The sequence below is a fragment of the Micromys minutus genome, assembly GCF_963924665.1.
Source record: "Micromys minutus genome assembly, chromosome: 1".
Classification (NCBI taxonomy): domain Eukaryota; kingdom Metazoa; phylum Chordata; class Mammalia; order Rodentia; family Muridae; genus Micromys; species Micromys minutus.
Window position 1 is genome coordinate 203,509,758 of NC_137969.1, and position 5,314 is coordinate 203,515,071.

The window sequence follows — 5,314 nt, forward strand, 5'->3', positions numbered from 1 at the left end:
ACACACACATACACACACACACACACACACACACGTGTGCGGGCACACAAAACAAAAAACATAAAAACAAAAAACTAACCAAAGCACCTAGAATTAAATGATGAGTAATGATTTAGAAAGTTTAAAATTAATAGCGTAAATTTATAAGCTAGTTAAAAAATCTGAAGCTTGTTTGCTCTCCTGTTAAACAGATATAATAATAACCTATAGGAGTTTAGAAGTTTCATGAATACGAAGTAGATGTATAGCATCTGACACTGCCTGGATGCTCAGGAATGATGGTGACTTTGTCCTAGGAATTATTATAACTATTAATTACTATTTATGTTTTAAAATATGTAAGCCCAAAACATAACTCACTTAAAGCAAAATTTGTAGGCTTTGATATTGAAATAAAAATGTGTTCATGAAATTGGAGATTTATTGGTTATAAATTATAGATCGATAGTAGATGGATAGATGATAGACAGAAGAACAGACAGACTAGAGACAAGCAAGGAGAAGATGAGAGTGTGCTACAGCGAGGCTGTGTTATAATGAAGAGGGAGATATGTAAAACTGTTAGGCAGGTAGTGTTAACAGACATGAATTTAAGAAGAACCTGAGAAAATTAGGGCGTGGGAGAGAAAACAGAGAAAATAAAACACTGATTTCCAGATGGTAGAGTAGGTGGAAGAGAGAAAGAAAACAGAGGAGTGAGATAAACAACAGCTGTAACTAAGGCGGGGTGGGGGAAGGGAGAGAGAACACCCTGCTACTTCTAGGTGAGTGTGCTCAAAAGCAAGGTCTGTCCAGACTGCAATTTAGGAACAAAGACACTGGGAAAGTAGCTACAGACTGCACACAGGTAGAATGAAAGCAGAGAGTAGTCCTAGAGATTGGATAGTCCTGAGAGGCATGGCAGAGGGGAGTCAAACAGGCAGGAAGGAAACTACAATGCTGAAATTGAAGCTACACATGGAATAAATATAGTCAACAGGAAGAAAATAATAAATAAACCCCAAAGATGAAAACCAGAAGGAACTTACCACATGTGTATCTGAAAGGAAGCAATATGAATGAAGACAGCTTGGGTTGTTAGAAACATATGATGCATAGATGACTTGAGATAACTGGATCCACAGGTTACATTTAGAAATATATATGCATATAAAATACACATACCAAGCAATTACAATTCGAAGGATAAAACCATGGATCTGAAGGAGGCGGGGCATATAAGAGGACTGAAACAAAAAATATTGCAATTAAATTATATTCTCAATATTTAAAGTAAAAACAATAATATCCAGTAAATTTTTGAGTAATCCTGACTCCAAGCCCTCTTCTCTCTATGGTGGCTTGTACTCTGTGAGTGGATTCCATAGACTAGAGTAAGAAGATCTGGTTATAGTACCGTACACAGGTGACTATGCAGATACCATGTAACTTGCAACACAATGAAAAGAGAAGGGCACATTGGCTTCATGTTATTCTTTGCCAAACATATGACTATATGCTAGTCGTGAGGAAAATGTCAAATAAAACCACATAGGGGAACATCCTGCTAGATCTCTGTATAGTATTTCTCAAGATTGTCAAGATCGTCAACCACAGGCAAAGAAGAAAACCAGGGGAGGTGGCTGGACATGGAGACAGAAAGGGAATATAGGATGCGAGATTGGATTCTGGGATAACAGTGAGGAAATGTTTGAGAAACACTCGCAAAGTGTGAAATCTGGAACCAGCAAATAATACTATGGTAAAAACAGACAGAGTGAGGAGAATGGAGATTATATGGAAATATATTTGAACGATCACAACAGCTTTTCTATAAAGCTAAAAATAAATTTAAAAACAAAATAGTTTATTTTAAAGAATGATAACATACCCAGAGTACATGAGAATAAATAGAAAGAATAGTGGCCAAGCAATTAATTAAGATTGTAACCCCAGGCTGCTATGAACAGTTGACAGAGTCAATGAAATGGTGTGGGAAAAGAGTAAGTTTAGAAAGAATCAGTATATTGGCAAATGCTTGATGTTACTTCCTTCAGTGTGTGGGTGGGGATAATAAATTAACAGTGTTAGAAACTGGTCGGGACCTTCTAAGCCACCTAATTGATCAAGGCTAATATCAGATCATGAAATAATCACCAGGCATGCTCAAGATGAAGGGCAGTCTATAAACCACCTCTCCAGTTTGTTTCAGCATGTTAAAGTCCATTATGCACTTGCATAAAAATGCCATAATATAGCCCAGTGTAATAAAGGTAAATGTTTATGACAGATAACAACAAAAAACACTAAATAAGTAGACAGTGTGAAGGACATGCAAAGAAGGAAAAACAGATAAACCATCAGCAAACCAGGGCAACCAAAAAGACATTACAACCAAATGCAATGTGGTGCTGGAGGTTTTTTGGCAAATGCTTGAAAAGGCTGTGCATTCATTTTCAGCTTGGAACAACTAGAAAGTAGCAGAAACTTTAAGTGATAGGGCCTTGTGTGGTGTCTGACTGTCTTTGGGGAAATGCATTAGGAGGAGACTGGGGACGCTGTCAACTTTCACTCTTGCTTAGCTAGAGGCCAAACCATGCGCAGTTTTGCTTGATCATTTCTTCCCCACTGTAATTACATGACATGGGTCCAGTACAATGGGGCCTACTGATCATGGACTGAGAAAACCTTCTAAATGCATGGACTGAGGAATCCTTTTAAATACACAGTCGGTCTTCGTAAGTTAATCATCTGAAGTAATTGCTACAGTATCATAAAACTGACCAACAGCATGGAGTTCCGGGTTAGGTACTTGAGCAGAAAAACACTGATGCTGAGTCTGAAGTTCAACTAAAAAATCTTAGACCAATGTTAACATCATAATTTCGGGTAAATGTATGACAATTATGCTGAGATTTATATTGTAAAAGTTGGGTGCAAAATATACATGTGAACAGTTTGTACCACCTATGTTATTTCTTCTATATACATGAAATAACATAAGCACTAAACATTCAAAACATACAAGATGCATATGTAGAAACACAAATAAAGCCCAAGCAAAAAAATGACATCACAGATTTGGTTCCTGAATTATAATCATATGCTTTTCTACCCCCAACTGCCAGAATTTCTAGGTAATAGCATATGCTTGCAGATGACCAAGGCAACTAGCCAACCAACAGCTTTTCAGAACTATAGTTATCAAAAGAAAGAAAATATTGAAAGTAATAGAAAATCTGGTAGATAGATACATAGATACAGAGATACAGAGATAGATACATAGATAGATGCATAGATAGAGGGAGAGGGATGATAATTTAGAATACAGAAATTAAAATATTGATTGGGAACCCTGAGTGTTAAATGTCTTTTAAATGAATTTAAAACATGATGAATTATTAAGGATTGGTAAGTCTTGATCTACTTTTAAAGTATCAAGTCACTAAGATACCTTATAAAAATTTTTGAACATAGAAGTATCAGTTCAAATTTAGGCTAGAACCATTGTGGTGACCAAAGAGCTCTTACAGGCAGATCTGTATGTACTGTTGGGCAGTGAGGAGAAGGCAGGAACGAGGTGAAGACGGCATACAGTCAAAAAGCACTCTCCTGTCACCCAGACAAAATCCAGATAACATCAGAGCAGCTGAACTCTTCTCCCTGTTGTCCCAACTCTTAGACACATTGACCAATGCTGTAGCCATGGCTGCCTGTGACAAAGTGAGGAAAGGCAGGAAGCAGGCAGCAGAGAGAACCCAGAGACTTGATAAGAACAGGAAGAAAGTGAAGTTTGACCTGAAGCCAGGGAGCGGCATGCCCAGGAAACTGAGGAAGAGGAGAGCAGGAGTACCCCCACTGTTGGCAACAGCCAGGTATGCTCCGCCCCAGTTACCTGACACTATAAAAAAGGGCTGCTTGCCCCCTTCTTGTGTTCTTGCTCTTTGCTCCCCTGCTCTTTCTCCCCCACTTGCCTTTCCTCTCCCCATTCCCTTCACCTTCTCTCTCCATGTGCTCGTGGCCAGCCTTTTCTCTTCTCTCTTCTCTCTTCTCTCTCTCTCTGCCTCCACTACCCTCTTAACTTCTCCCATGGCCTAAAAAAAACTCTATTCTATACTATACCATCCTGTGGATGGTCCCTCAGGGGAAGAGATTCCCAACATAGATCCCCCAGAGGCATCTCCCTTACCCCTATGCCTCGCCACACCTCCATGGGCCGTATCGTTTCCCCCACCACACACACACTCCATCTTTTTCCTAAAATTGGTGCCGAACCCCTGGACATCATCTTTTCTTTTAAATATATATATACACATTATCGGTGCCCTGTGTGAGGAAATTAGATTTTTTTGCGACCGGATCTCTCTTTCAACCACTAGCACCGGAGACTGCTAGACTTCGAGAAGAGGGTTCCCATCAGTTGGAAAAGCAGCAAAGCTGTTCCAGGAGCAGATCTGACAGGACCTAGAACACAGGCTGAGAGGAAGAACAAAAAAATACTGAAGGCAAAGGAATCCCCAAACTAAAGCTAAAGTGGAATTGCAAAAAGAAGGATGAGTCCCAAGATGAGTCCAGAGATGTCCTCCTGAGGCTTTTACAAAAGTATGGGGAGGTTACCAACATGGGACTTTCCAGAAAGAAGGCAGGCAATGCCATAGTGGAGTTTGCAACTGTCAGAGCTGCAGAGCTGGCTGTCAGAAATGAAGCGTGCCTGCCTGACAACCCTCTGAAGGTTACCTGGTTGGAGGGACAGCCCCAGGGTACAGTGGACCCCAGTCCCCCAGCCCCCCAGGACTGTCAGAAAGGGACCATGGTGTACACACGTGTGCCAGCAGCAGATCGCCCAGATGCATCAGGAAGATAAGAAGTAGCCCATGTAGCCCCTGCTCCAGCCTTTCCACCCCACACTCTTTCCTGAATCATCACCAATAAACTTTAAAAAAATTTTTTTGAACATAGATAAAAGCAAAACAAATGTTACTAATACAGATGTAATTAATGCATATAATTTGGATTTGAAAAGTTAAAGTAAAAGGTAAACATGACTTTGAAAATAGCTGGCAACAATATAAAATGGTCTGAACTACGAAAATGGAAAAATAAGACAGCTGTGTCACAGCCTCGGAAAGGAGACTCGAAGGTGATGCTGGCAGCAAAGGAAAAGGGAAGGGCTCTCCACAAAGTGATCTTGAGAAGAGAGTCTTCGAGAGAAGCCTTACCAATATAAACCTGAATCAAAAGCTGCATGTAACTCCAGACACCTTGGTTGGCCGAGTAAACATGGTTAATTGGTTGAGCTGAGAAAGCACATGAATGTTTAAATGACTTTAGAATT

At 40.0% G+C, this 5,314-nt stretch overlaps 1 pseudogene across 1 annotated transcript; it reads left to right on the forward strand.

Annotated features, from left to right (window-relative positions):
* The first annotated feature begins 2,872 nt into the window (after positions 1-2,872).
* On the forward strand, positions 2,873-4,843 carry LOC308417257 (dnaJ homolog subfamily C member 17-like; annotated as a pseudogene). Its single transcript has 3 exons — positions 2,873-2,902; positions 3,477-3,843; positions 4,359-4,843. The product of its transcript is annotated as a dnaJ homolog subfamily C member 17-like (transcript).
* Positions 4,844-5,314: the final 471 nt, after the last annotated feature.